Source organism: Rhineura floridana, chromosome 5 (genome assembly GCF_030035675.1).
Source record: "Rhineura floridana isolate rRhiFlo1 chromosome 5, rRhiFlo1.hap2, whole genome shotgun sequence".
NCBI classification, from domain to species: domain Eukaryota; kingdom Metazoa; phylum Chordata; class Lepidosauria; order Squamata; family Rhineuridae; genus Rhineura; species Rhineura floridana.
Window position 1 is genome coordinate 94308555 of NC_084484.1, and position 15365 is coordinate 94323919.

At 43.0% G+C, this 15365-nt stretch overlaps 1 protein-coding gene across 8 annotated transcripts in view; it reads right to left on the bottom strand.

The window, feature by feature from the left end:
* The window catches only part of AGPAT3 (1-acylglycerol-3-phosphate O-acyltransferase 3), a 130817-nt gene extending 115882 nt beyond the window's left edge, over nucleotides 1-14935 (bottom strand). For 5 of the 8 annotated variants that reach the window (XM_061627522.1, XM_061627525.1, XM_061627526.1 and 2 more), the window contains exon 1: nucleotides 14599-14934. The gene's annotated coding sequence lies outside the window, so the exon portion shown is untranslated. Of the gene's footprint in view, nucleotides 1-10294; nucleotides 10892-12393; nucleotides 12432-14598 lie in introns of those variants that run through there. The other 3 variants (XM_061627529.1, XM_061627527.1, XM_061627530.1) reach the window with 3 other exon arrangements.
* Nucleotides 14936-15365: the final 430 nt, after the last annotated feature.

Here is a 15365-nt window from a genome sequence, read left to right on the forward strand (position 1 = left end):
GGACCGCTTACTCATTCCTTCTATCCAAACAGCCCAAAAAGGGACTACTAAAACCAAATTCCAGGTTCAGTGAGTAGACAAAGGGCAGAGTGCAAGAGCTAGAAATGTACGCTGTCAACATATGGTCAAACATTGGAGATCAGCCAACAGACGCTCCTAGGCCACACTAAGCCCCTTACGGGAGTGATGTGCTCTCGCTCGCTCGCTCTCATACACGCAAGCAGCACCAGCCTCTGGTGAAAGAAGGCTGTGCTGCTCCAAATAACGGGGCTACTTTGGAGGTATAAGGGTTGGGGAGCTTTAGCCACCCACCCTTCCCTCCCCCTTCTCAAAAGTGGCCCTCAAAAAAAACTACTTGCAGACCAATGCTATAAATGTCTTAAAGGAGTGGCAAATGTATTCTGCATTTGAGAATAACTGCAACATTTGTTGGAAAGAAGTGTAAACAAACAACAAAAACTCTACAATCATTACTCTCAGTGTATAGACAAGTAAGCAATGCAATGGGAATGAACACAGCAGGTCAGACCTTCTCTGTGAAACACTAGAAGTAAGAATGACACCATCACAGGCCCCAGATACCCATGGGGAGTGTATCCCTGGCAACACCACAAGTCAATACCATTATCTCAAGTTAAGACTAAAGAGTTTTTTAGACTACACCCAAAACAAACTTCTATTAACATTATTTTTAAGCATCCACACAATCTGCAACATTTCTCTCCCCACCATCACCCCAGAAAACACAGGGTGGTATTCAACGCTAGTCCTACTCAGAGTAGACCCACTGAAGTTAATAGACATAACTAACAGATTAATTTCAATAGGTCTACTCTGAGTAGGACTTAACTGAATGTAACCCACAGTCTTTCATAGCCCTAGTTAGTGTCTAAGGCTAACATTTTCAGTTTTTTAATTGTGGCAGATAGACTGCTTTGTAACTTTAGCTGCTCTTACTGTTAATCTGGTTTTTATTATGTATAGCTGTTTTATATAATTTTATTGCATCTGTATCTTGAACCCTGCCCTGGGATCCACCAAGATAAAGCACAAGTTATAAATGCTCTTAATAAATAAATAAAGCAGGAGGGTTTTCCTTTTGTAATATCAGTTTAACAATTGCAGAAGAGAAGATGAAAAAACTACTTGGCAATTTTGGGGGAGAAAAAGTACCACTCAAAAATATGCTGATACAACAAGATCTTTGATGCTGCTTGGCAGTAACATGTAGTCAAACTGGTTGAGCAATTTGGATTGGCTCACTCAGGTATCACATAAATATTATGGAGTTTGACGTAATGGCCTGCATCATTGTGTCTTGTGATCTAGTTTTACCGTCATATTTCACTTTATGGTTCAATAACTGAATCTTTTTTCTTGTCTGATGGTTATTTATTGTGCTTTATCCACTGACTCTTGTGATTGGTAAATACTATATTTCAGTATACGCGTCTGTCAAACACTGTCACCCAAGTCCAGACCCTATCTGCAGGGCTCATGACATCTGGGCTTACATTCTCCCTCTTCTCCCTGCCACACTTCACTAACTTTCTGCAAACCATAGTTTGCTCCTATATCCAAACCAACACTTGCCTTGCAAACCAGGATCAAGCTCTGATTTATAGTTCTTTTTTGCAGAGCCAGTGCAAATCATAGTTTGCCAGTTTGGATGTAAGAGCTCACTATGGTTTGCAGGGAATACCTAAACAGAATGTGGGGAAGCAGAGGAGAGAGTATGAGCATATGGTTTTTTTGGCATGGTGTGCTTGGTGTCTTTTCAGCACCTACTAATGAATTTCCATTTCCAAAAAGCCTTTTAAGTAGAGATCTTTATCCCAGTCTACATCTGTATTGGAATTGTTTTTAAGATGTTTTATTCCTAGCTGTTTGCCGCCCCAGGCTCCTTTCAGGAGGAAAGGCAGGATATAAATTTTAATGATAATGATAATAAACTATTGAAAATGGAAATGGAATGCCTTCAAGTCGATCCCGACTTATGACAACCCTATGAGTAGGGTTTTCATGGTAAGCGGTATTCAGAGGTGGTTTACCATTGCCTTCCTCTGAAACTAAGAGGCAGTGACTAGCTCAAGGTCACCCAGTGAGATTCATGACTGTTGGGGATTTGAACTCTGATCTCCTAGGTTGTAGTCCAATACTAACCACTACACTGCACTGGCTCTCAATAAACAGTCCTATAAAAAAGACACATTTTCATATGTATGCGGCATATCAAAATCTACAATATCAAAGTTTTTGGAATGTGGTCCATTCGTGGCAAGCTATAACACCCAGTTCTGAACTAAGACCAGACAATATTATACCACCTAAAGAGGTATTTTCAAGAAAGCCCCAGTAGTAGGTACAAATTAAAAACCTATCAGCTGTTCACAAAAGCAGAGGCAAGTCTGTACAGTAGCTATTCAAGAGTTATCATATAGTTAAATGATAACTATTAAAACAGTGTCATCCTATACTATAGTAGGGCCCCGCTTACCAGCGTTCCGTTTTGCGGCGGCTTTCAATTCGGGGAAATTCCCCATTTTAAAGCCGATTTTGCACTTTTATGGCGTTTTGCGACATTTTCACGCGACGCAGCCCATTATAGTCTATGGGTTCCGCTTTACGGCAATTTCCACTTTACAGCGGGGGCTTGGTCCCTAACCCACCATATTAGCAGGGCCCTACTGTAATTACAAGCTTTATTTATTTATTAAAATATTTATAAGCCGCACTTTGCGTAAAGGTACTGCATAGCAAGGCTGCATTACTATATACAAAAACATAATAGAATTTTAAAAATAAAAACATAGTTAAAGGCAACAACAAAAGCATCCATAAGTACTACATTGGTTGGACAAGAAAATTCATATTAAAAGGCCTGTTTAAAAAGTTCAGTTGTTTAAATATTATGCCCTGGAGGCAAGGTCCAAAGCTCTGCAAGGCCACAATGTCTCCACAAGACTCTGCCCATTACACTAGTTCTCTTCTATAAATTTGGGGGGAATTGCAAGAAAGAGCAATTTCAGGATCATGAACAGTTGCAGGCCAAGAAGTGTTTTTCACTCTTCTTTGTGTTTTTCAGCCTCTTCTTTCTCAGGATTTTTACAAAGGTTTTGTAAGCTACGCTGGAAATTTCACTGAAGGGGCTGGTCATAAATTCCTAAAGGAAAATAATAATTAATAAATACAGTCACATAGGGGTAGAAAATAGAAGTTGAATGGATTCATGAACAGGGTTTTGTGGGACATTAAGAGTCCCTGAACTTGCTGGCCCATTGAACTGCCTGCAGTTTCAATGTCCATCAGCACTGGACACCAACACAACAGTAATGCTCTGGGATGACTTAAAAGTGTCATGAACTAGAATAGGTCAGTGCGATTTCATTCAATAGGGATCAACTTGGAGAGCTGTTGCTATTTAACCATTTCCTTTAAAACACAGTCAAATAAGGTTATATGGAAACACATGACTGCTTGGGTGGGGGAACTTCTGCTAGAAGAAAAACTAAGTTGGGTGGAAACCTTTCATATTAAATTTGTGTGGCTTTCCAACCATAATGTTTGCCTCCCTTCCATATTCTTCTCAGGAGAAGTGTCTTTTCCAGAAACTGTGGTGATGATCATGGGGTAGGGGAAAGAACTGTTTAACTAAAAGAAAGGTTATTTTATTCATTTAGAACAACCAGAACAAAAATGCAGGTGCAAGAATTCTATGTTATGGCTTTATAATAGCATATTAAATTAACAAGATGTAAAATGTAACAAAATTAAGCCATCAAACTGCAAAAGTCCATAGAAGCTACCTAAAGCAATCCTTAGACCAAAGTCTTTTCTATGTGAGCATCGAGATATGCGGCATCTACCCATTGAAACAATTATTCAGATAACAACTAATATGAGCCATCAATTGAGAGAAAAATGAGCTCCAACATAAGTGACATCATATCATACAACAATGCAACACAGAATTACATACTGATATACACAAGAAAGTCAATCTCAAGAAACTGCTTAAAACTTTCCAGTTAACGAATGACTTTGGACAGGAACAGACTGGCTACAGCTATCCATGCACTAGTATGTAACCTCCTGTTTGGAATACTGCGATTTGCCCTGCAAAGGGCTACCCTCGAGGACTGCGTGGAGATTGCAACAGCTACAAAATGGAGCTGCAAAAGTTTTATTTATTTATTTATTTATTTATGGCATTTATAAACAGGTTAATCATTAGCATTACTAAGTAGCATACATAAGAATAAACAATACAAAGAATAAAGCAATGAAAAGTAATCATAAAACCAAGCACTTAAAAACACCTGCTGAAAGTCTTTGTGGTGTCTCTCTAATCTCAGTCAGGAGAGAGTTCCACAGGCTTGGGCCCACAACACTGAATGCCTGGGCTGCAGGGGACCATGCAACTCCCTAAAGATCGTCCCAGACCACATATGACACTGTGCAAGAGTCAAGGTTTTGGTTCTGACATATAAAGCCCTGGGTATCTTAGGACCTGTTTACCTGAAGGAGTACCTCCCAGCCTCTGAGATAGGCTAAGGAGGCCCTTCTGGGAACACCATCATTAAATAAGGTTAGGGAATCTATAACTTGCCAGAGGTCTTCTCCATAATGATATGTTGGTTGTGGAACATCCTCTCCCTCTTCCTCCAGTCTTTCTACATATCCATGTATGCAGCTGCACAGTTTCAAAGAGCTGCTTTATGGTTATTTTGACTGCATTTTATTGCTTTATTGTATTTTACCTTGTTGTAACCTGCCCTGAGATTACTTGTGATGAAGGGCAGAATATAAACTTTGATGGACAACAGAGAACTGACATTAACCATATTGCAGGTGTACCTGTACAGAGCCCTCCTCATCCTAGTGCCCTCTAGATGTTTTGGACTACAACTCCCATCAGCCCTAGCCAAAATGGCCAGTACTCAGGGATGATGGGAGCTGTAGTTTAAAATATCCAAAGACCTTCAGGTTTATTTATTTATTTATTTATTTGTTGGTTTGTTTATTTATAATTGGGGGAGGTTGCTGTTGTATAGGGTGAAAAGCAGGGGGGGAAATGACTGATTGATTTGATATATTTATTGAACTTGTATATTGCTTTACACTAAAAACTTCTCAAAGCTATTTACAATATATATAATACAACAAAACACTTATTAAAATAATACCAATGAAATTACAATTGTAAAAAAATACGTTAAAGTTCAGATTAAATAACTGTAACAACAGCATCATTAAAGCCACCCATATGCACAGGAGAATAAAAACATTTTCACCTGACATCAAAATGATAGTAAAATTGGAGCCTGCTGTGCCTCCCTGGGAAGAAAGTTTTAGAGACAGGGGGGCTATTACAGAGAAGACCCATTCTCTGGTCATCACCCTCTATACTTCTTTTGGAGGTGGGGCACAAAAAACAATGACGATCACAGTGTCTGAGCAGCAGCCTCTGAGAAGAGGCCCTTTAGGTATCAGGGTCCTGAGACGTATAGAACTCTAAAGGTCAAACCCAGCACTTGAATTGAGCCCAGAAATTAATTGGCAGGTGGTGAGGCCAGAATCAGTATATGTTTATGCCTTTCTGTTTTCATTAAGAGTCTAGCTACCATATTCTACACTAACTAAAGTTTCCAAATCATCTTCAAAGGCAGTCCCATGTTCAACATATTGCAGTAATCCAGCCTAGAGGTTACCAGAGCATAGACAATTGACCCCAAAGCTATCCTTAACCCAGTTACGACCTAATCTTGATATCAGCCAAAGCTAGTAGAATGCACTATGTCCCGTGGAGACCATCTGGACTTCCAGTTGCAATGTTGGATCCAAGAGTATCCCCAAGCTATATTCAGGGGAGTGTGACCCCATCCAGAACAGGAAGCATCCCACTCATCCAGTCAGGGAAACCACCTGCTAGCAGAGTCTCAGTCTTGTCTGGATTAAGGTTCAGTTTATTGGCTCTCATCCAATCCATTACCAAGGCTAGGCACTGGTTCAGCACACCCGCGGTTGCTCCTGCTTGAGCTGTAAAGGAGAAATACTGATGGCAATGCACTCCAAAATTCCAGATGACTCCACTCAGCAGTAACACATGGTCTTCAACAGGAAGGTCAGGATCCACTACTGAGTCTCAGGTTGACCTAATGTGGGTCACAACAGCAGTACTACCAGCACACAAATACATGAGAAAAAAGATGTAGGTCCTCAAAGGCATTTTGGGGCTAAAAGTGGGTCTTGGGTCTAAAACGTTTGAAGACAATTGAACCAGAGACTCTCCAGGGCTGGGCTACAACCCCCAAGCACCACCTTCTGGAGTCAGCCGTTCAGAGAGTAGTTCCAACTCGGCTAGTTGCTCCAACAGGATGCCATGGTCGATGGTATCAAAAGTCACCAAGATGTGAAATAGTATCAGCAAGGACAGACACTCTCTGTCTTTCTCCTGGCACAAGTCATCTTATAGGGTGATCAAGGGAGTCTCAGTGGCAAAATTAGGCCAAAACCCTAATTGAAATGGATGTAGAAAATCCATCTCATTCAAAACCACTTAGAGTTGGTCAGTGACCACCCGCTCAAGAATCTTGCCAAGGAAGGGAATATTTGTAATTGGCCAATAATTAATTCAGATCTTTTGGTCAAAGGAAGGTTTCTTAGGAGTGGCCTCACTGCTACCTCTTAAGCATCCTGGGACAACTCCCTCTCCTAAAAAGGCATTAATTACATGTTTGGCCCAATTAGCAGTCCCCTACCTAACAATATTAACCAGGAAGGGCTAGCATGAAGAACACAGATGGTCACCCACTCTTGTCTAAGCACCTTGTCCACATCCTTGAGCCATAGCAACTGAAATTCATCCCATGCCATCTGAGCAGACTGAGCTCTGGATACCCCAAGAGATTGGTCTGCCCTAACAGTAGAGTCTACATCTCTACGGACACAAGCAATTTTATCCTCAAAATATCTAGCAAGTAAGTCACAGCAGGCTGTCGAGAGCTCTGCCACCTCCTTTGGGCCAGAATGTAAAAGACCACACACCACCCTATAACGCTCCATGGGCAACAAGTGAAGGACAGATTGGGGGCAGAGAAGTAACCCTTCTTTGCTGATGTCACTGCCACAGAGTAGGCTTGATAATGAGCACATACGTGTGTTCAGTTGTATTCACTTGGGATCTTTCTCGACTTACGTTCAAGCAGTCTTCCAACTCACTTCATTGTCCTCCGCTCCTGTGCGTACCACTCTAGCTTAAACATGATTTTGTCATAAAAACTGTCTAGACAAAAGCCAGCTAATAACTTTTTTAAAAAATCAGAATAGTAGCCTGATTTTAAGCTCTTTTGACCTAACGCAGGCTCAACAGGCAAAATTAATACCCATATTCAGGATGACTATGCCAAAAAAACAGTGTGCAAAGGAAAGCACATGCAACAATATCCTTGCAGGGACAGACTGCACCATTTTGCATACAGCAACTATGTAGATTTTCTCTGGTGGTAGGGAGGAAGGCAACTACTGTGCTTTCTAACTTCTCACCTTTTGTGTCAGGACCAATTTTTTTAAAAAAGCTTCATTAAATAAGTAATACATCAAACTGAGTTTTTGGATCTTTCTTGTGATAGCAGTCTACCTAAAAGAAAGGTAGACAATGTTATGCCATCCCAATATTGTGAACTATAACTCCCATCAGCCCCAGCCAACACAGCTAATAGCCAGAGATAATGGGAGGTGTAGTCCAAAACAATGGTACCTTTGACTAAAGAGAATGAAATCTCATGACTAATCACTACTGCTTAGTTCTTAAGAACAGCAGCTGAGGTGGTGAGGGACATAGGAAGCTGCCTTATACAGAGTCAGGTTATTAGTCCATCTAGCTCAGCAATGTGTACATGGACTGGCAGCAACTCTCCAGGCTTCCAGGCAGGAGTCTCTCCCAGCCCTACCTGGAGATGCCGAGGATTGAACCTGGGACATTCTGCATGCAAGGCAGATATTTCACAGCCCTTCCCTGCTGCATGATTGTACCACTTCATACTACTGCGGAAGACACATATGATAGCACAGGTGAGTGATGCGGATGGGAATTTCAAACACAGCGCACTTCTCCTGTAGTGGACATGTTAGTTAAAAAAACATTTTACCTGGCACACAGTATAGAGTATGTAAGAAATAGCCCCAGGAATTATCATGTTGCTAATGGACAACACTGTACACTGTAAGCAGCCATGTGCAATTAACAATGGCCTCTTTATAAGCCCTTCATATGTTGCTGGACTCCAACTCTCATCAGCCACAGCCAGCACATCTCATGGTCAGGGCTGATTGGAATTGTAGTTTAGTAACATCTGGAGGGGCACAATTCCCCATCCCTGGTCCTATATGCAAATACTGTAGGATACACTGCCATATTCAAATGGAGAGAGCCATGGGCCTTAGAGTTAAGGTATGTACACTTACCTATCAAGTTAAACTAGCATGAGGGCACTACATTCACAGCTGCTTCAGAATCAACCATTTTCTCCAGGACATGTTTATGGTGGTGAGAGAATTGCTTTTGCTAAGCATAGGTTCCCAGCACATACACAGAAGATAGCTACAGATTACTATCATACCATACAACTGCAACCAACGTTTGGTTAAAAAACAAATCTCCTTATGACGTCCCAGAATGATTCAGATGACCAAGTTCATTCCAGGCTAGTTTGATCATCCGTATGGGCTCAGACTGGACAGTTGCTGCTATACACATCAGTTATCCGATCTACATACAATGGAAAACTCACACCACACTTTGTAAGCCATAACATTTTACTTGTGAAGCCATATAGCCTTCTCTTTGGTGCCCTCCCCCACAGATGTGGAATGCCCTTTGTCAACCTTCTGGCACCAGGCAAATATGCTTTATTCTCCCAGGCATTTGGACAGCACTAACAGCCTGACTTTTGCTCATCTCTTCTTGGTGTTCAACCTTATACAGGTGCAGTAGTTATTTTATTTTGGGTGATTTTTGTGGGTGAACACCTAGTAGTATTTAATGGAGTCATATTGTATGTTATCCCTGTAAATCACTTTGCAACTACTTTTGTGAAATGTAAACTGAAAAAAATCTGATCTAATCATAGAGAACAATGCACTCCTCCTAACTCAAAGTTGAATGGCAAGGTACATACACCTCAATTCCCTCCCTTATGTGCTTACAATTCATTTAAAATTAATTCATTTAAAAGCACAAAATACATACATAGCTCCCACAGCAAAAACATCTTACCCTTCCATTCTCTGAGCTCTCCCAGGGGAGATAAATCACTGGGATAGGCCCTCAGGAAGCATATCTCACACATATGTCATTAAGACAACCAAGTGGAAAGGCTATAACCTTTTCCAGTTTCTGCTACTGATTCCAAACTGCTTAAGCACCCCTACGACTCATATAGTACCACCCCAGGCCGCAACTATAAAGGCTAAACAAAAAGTAAGGGGTTAAGCAGGGTCTAAAAGGAGCCCACCCTATGGTATGGAAGCTCTTCCTTGTCTTGCAACACCAAACAAATATCCGTGCAAACTGGCAACGTGCAAGAACAGAAGGCAAATGTACGATTTCACGATCTTTAGGGGAAGCAGGAAGGTCCATGATGAACGACCATAGGCGAGGGGTGTGTGCAAGGAGACAAGAGCTGCTTTGCTTCAGCAGTGCAGGGCAAACCCTGGAGTGTCGAAATAAGAAAGGGAACTCAGTGAAAAAGTAAATACACACACACTCCACAGAGATTGGACAGACATAAAAATCTTTCATCGCTACCAGAGCTCGGAAGCAATTAGGGAAATTATGGGAGGAGGGGACGCTATCCGTATTATCCACCGATGAAAAGACAACAGCTCGCACAATGCAGTGTGATGGGGGGGGTGTTAGACTAATCCATTAAGGCTACACAGAGAGGGAGAGAAGGAAAGGGGGTGCATGAAGAAGTTGGCAGCCTGGGAAAGAGGATTGCATAGGGGAGGGAGCGGAGACGCGGCTAGAGGAAGGACTGCAGCAAAGAGAGGGCTGCATGGAAGGGTTGGGAAGGAAAAAAGAAGGGGAAAGAGCCTGGAGGAGGGGGCGGGGAAAGAGGCTGAGGTCAGCACAAGCCACCTGCAAAAGGGGGCAAGCCTGGACCAACCCTTTGCCAGGCGAGAGAAAGAATGAAAGGATTTCTCACTGGTGCGGGAGAAAGAAGGAGCCCGATCTGCCGGCAGTAGCCCGACCCCGCCTGCATCACCGGATTCCTGCCACAACATCACAAACCTGCAGCAGTAGCAGCAACAGCCGTCGCCGCCGCCTCTTCTTTTCCTGCCCCGCGGCTGTCCCACAGCTCCGATCCAATAGCCACGGCCACCTCCTTTCCCCAAGGAGGAGCAGCAGCAACAGCTAGCAGCAGCACTTTTCCCCGGCACCAGCTGCCGCAACTGGGGCCGCCGCCCCTGTTACTGCGGTGGCGGCGGTTAGCACTGCTGCTCCGCAAAGGTGGCAAGGGGGAATCCTATTGTAGTGGCGCCTGACTCCGGTGCAGGGAGCCTCTTGCATGGAGTGCTGCAGACCCAGCTGCCTCTGTGTCTGCGAGTGTGTGTGTGTGTGTGTGTGTGCTCCCAGCAACCGCTACTTCCTGTGCAACGACAGTTCAGTTCCTCCCGGGCCACCGGGGGCAGGAGAGCTGGGTTGGCCGCGGGGGGAGGAGGAGACCGCCGTAGAGGACGCCTTCGCAGCGGTGTCGGTGGGGTCCCCTTGGCCAAGAGAGTCGGACTTCTGACATTTGCAGTCCGAATGGAAGGAAATTCAGGGCTGGATCAAGGCCGATCCTTCCGCTGGAGGGATGCCTCCCGGCCGATGTCGCTTTTCCCTCCTCCTTTCAAGATCCATGCGAGTCGCACACGCCTATCCCGGTTTGGGTCCAGAAGTACCGGGTAACTGGCGCGCAGCGGCCTCTGCAGTTCTCTCCTGAGTTCTCACTGAGGTGAGAGGAGGCGGAGGAAGAGAAACAACGCTCGCAGGCAGGTTCAGCTCGCGACAGCAGCAGACACTCCCCACCCCCAGCAGCGCCTTCTCAGGCTTATATTGGGGAGGGAAGGGGGAAGAGAAGAGGCACGTCACGGATGTAAGATTTCATCCTCGGACGTGGTGGGTTATTTCAAGAGACTGCCATACCACAACCCACTCAGCCCCCCCCCCCACTTGTAGTTATTATCCCTTAATGCAGTTTCAGATCTCACGGATAACAGCGGGAAATAGCCACCCTTCTACGACATTTATTAGGGTTACTCCTGAGGGTGAAGCAAGAACAGTTCTTCCTAAAACAGCATTATAATCCGCAACTTTAGAGTAATCCCGTTCAGGGTCCTGCCCTCAGCCTCCACATGTTCAGTGCCCACACGTGTACACTCATACGAATGCTTCCACAGTCTATAGCCTACGTTTTTCCAGGGTGTGGATTAATAGTGGAGAGGTTATGTGTGTTCAGGTGCACGTGTTTTTATTCGCTGAATAGGTTCCCCACATCTTTGAGGTTCGGTTGGCCTCCAACAGGGACCAAGCCTTTAGTGTAGCAGGCGCTGCCCCGGGGAACTCCCTACAAATACCAAAGTTTAAATACCAAACTTTTCAGAGAGGCTTTTTACTTGATTTTTTTTCTTTCAACCAACACAGTATTTGTTGATGTTTTTATTATCGTTTAATGATGTTTTTCATTTTATAATATTTTTGTATGTAGTAAGCCACCTTGATGGACTTTTATGAAAGTGCAGCTTAATAAATAAGGTTACTGTATAGAAACACTAGATAAAGCAAACACCAATGAGTATTATAAATGAAAACATTAATGGTATATACATAGCCTTCTGTGGAAATGACCAGATGAACCCAATGTTACAATCTTCAGAATGGGCCTTCAAGATGTGAAAGGTGCAAAACAGCTCTCTGCACATAGCCTCTATACACAAACAGAGATCCTGATCACACAAGTAGTACATGCAAAGGACTCCATTTATACTGTTGGACTTGTACATAGGATGGGACCATCAGGTGCAATCTCATTTTCTCCCCCCTCAAGCATTCAGTGAATGCAGTTTGAAAGCTTCTCTCCCCCTACATGTGTTCATTTTGCCACTGGAAAACTATATCTGTGCAGTGAGGATCTAAGGCAATCCTGGCTTTTGTAAGTATCTGCCACATGGATTAGGCTAATCACATGGCAAATGACTACCCCAGACACACAGACTGTCTCCTCTATTGACCCTACAGTACAGGTACCTGGTGGCCTGGCTCCTGGGCCCTCTGACTTGGTGCAGCTGCTTTTAAATGCCAGATCAGTTCATCATATCATGCTTATCTACAAGAATTAAAAATCATACCTCTTTTTGCCTTCACAGAGGGCACTTCCAGGAAGGGGCTGGTGTTGAGAAAAAAAATGTGACCTTCAGTTTTTTATAACAAAGGTAAATTCACCTAGCATGATAGCCCCTGGACCTATTTATCTGAAACTTGGCAATGTCTCTATTTTTAAAACTGATTACCCCAAACAAATTGGGAAATGGATTTCCATTGTCCTACTTAAAAATAGTAATGTCTGGCCTTGCAGGAGAACTGCTGCATCTATCTTTGTGAAATTTGGCAGATTCCATCCTCTCAGAAGGGTTAATCTATTCTGCAGGGACTCCTTTGCCTACAAATTTCATCCACTTATATGAGAAGGAAAGAAAGTCACAGCCATTTTTAGAGTCCACATTAAATGCAATGGGGCAAAACAAGGCTTCAGCTTTAGTAGCAACCAGATAATAAATTCAATGACAGAGCGGATCTCAAACAAACTGGGTTGCTTCCAAATTCAACAGATACAAATATGAGGCAAATCTTGTGGTTGCTGTACACCCCAACAAATACTGCTGTTTCTCAGGCTGCTAATCCAACGAGTTACTTTGATCATTTATGGGCTCTCTTTGGGTGGGATATAAATTTAATAAAGTAATCATCATGTTCCACTACATTTGAGACTGGGACACCCTACCAGTACAATCTTACAAGGCAGTTCTCTGCAGGGGCCTTTAGTATATCTTAGGTTATACTGAGCACAGTCATTTGCTCCAGAGGACAATTCATTTTTAATTTAGTTGAAGTTGAAATGATGCTGAAATCAGTAGGACAAGTTAGGCGTGACAATGTACATCCCACTGATTTCAATAGGAGCTTTTTAAACCTGGGTGTAACTCAATGACATTTTGAAGGTCAGTCACAAAGCATGCAGGACTGATGTTACTATTTAAAGGTCAGGTGAACTGTAAGATTGCCACATTGGACAGACACACACCTTCATCCTATGCATGTTTATTCAAAACTTAACCCCTATACACAGAGAAAGAGACAGAGAACAGCATTTGCAGTCCTTAAGGAGAAGATGTGTTGTAAGAGAAGTACATTTCACATTTGAGAAGCTATCAAAATTAATTTAGGATTCCAGTAGATAATGGCTCTGTTCTCATGTGTCTGGCCAAGAAAAAGAATTATCTCTTACTGCCGTAAGATCAGCACCATTTCTCACACCACTTCTATTCATTCACATATATGAGCACAAAATGCAGGCGATTTCTCATGGAGAAATCCTTATCTGTGGGTGTGTTAGAATCTCCCTTTGGAAACATTTGATGATTTTGATTAATTTCCCCTCATAATCTATCAAAATCTCATTCAAATATACATTAATGCACAGCAATGCCAAGGATTGTTGTTCTTTCATTCTATTTCTTATTTACAAAGATATCCTCATTTTATATACATTATTCCCAGCACTGAACAAAGGAATGCTGTCAAACATTTCATTCTGAGATGTGATTAGTCTCACTAATAACTCCATTCCAGGTTAGGAAAGTTACATAGAATGCTTTCACACATAGGGCTTTTTGCAACAGTTTTGCAGATTAAAATGGTAACACTTCCATCCCAATTTCTAAAATACCTGTTGTGTTACAGAATGGTGGCTTTTTCAGCCAATATACAGTATTTCACACAAATGGGTTCCACGCTGCTCTACAAGAAGTGTCTTGTTTCTGTCCCTCACATGTTATGCACATATACACTGTAGTTTCCCACTGTGTGAGGTCTAAGTTCTCACCCTGTCGTCATGCAACCCCTCTCCCTTTAGCATCAAACATTTTTGTGCTGTGTCTAGACACAGGTGTGTGTGGGAAAAGGAGGAAGGGGAAGCTGCTACCCTTGCCTACACCAGAATGCCAGTACAGTTTTCATTAGGAAAAAATAAATTGACATGCACCTGAAGGGCAGGGAATACCTTGCATGCCAAGATACCTGTCACAATGAGCAGTTCTAGCGAGTGCAAAACTCCCATGAGTTTCTGGGTTCCCAAGCTTGTAAACAGATTATTTCTGGAATCATTTACCACATAAATGAATGCTAAATTTCCACTAGAACTCCAGAACTAGCTTTTACATCATGTGAAAGATTTTTAAAAAATTAAAATGTAAGAAATCAGAATAAAACAATGTGAAAACAGCCATACAGTCTTCATATTTATAAGTTTTTGATACATCTTTAAACCACCTTACCATTTTTTTTCCTGATAAGTATCCTGTTCTCACCAGGCTCCGAAAGAGGCAAGTAACTTCTAGCAGAAACCCAAGTGAAGGCAGCACAGGGACAGTATTCAGGATCAGCCCAAAGTCAGAGTCCAGAGTTTCCCACAACAAAAGAATCAGGCACAAAGCAAGGGCAGAGCAGTCCAGGGTCAGAAGCCAAGCAGTTCATAAGCAACAAAGTCAGGGGCAAGGCAACAGACAAGTCTAGAGTAGTCTGACATCAGTTCTGACATCAACAGTCAATGCACAACCAGGTCAGGTACACAACTGGTATATAGACATTGTTCCAGCAGCTCTTCCAGCACAGCACTGGGGTTTTTATGCTGGAGCTGCTGAACCACACCCCAAACCTCAGCTGACTCTCATTAATCCCCTGCAGCCAGACCTTTACTGCCAAGGAGACCTCTACTCCTGAGGAGTCCAGGCCTGTAGTTAATCACTCCTCTGGATGGGCCAGGTCTCCATCTGGTGTTTCAGGTGATGTGTCCCCCTTGAGCTCAGGGGCCATTCAACCTCAATGTCAGACCCAAAGTTGCCCCGGGTGCACATAGCCCGTTCTGGGCCTCATCATAGGACCCTGGCTCCTCACCCTCAGATGGAGCCTGGGCCAGGGCTGGGTCCAAGACTAGAGTCTCCTGGTCTTCCTCCAATGAGGACTCTTCTGATGACCAGGGCTGTGGAGTCGGAAGCAATTTGGGGTGGAGTTGGAGTCGGTAGAAATGTACCGACTGACTCCT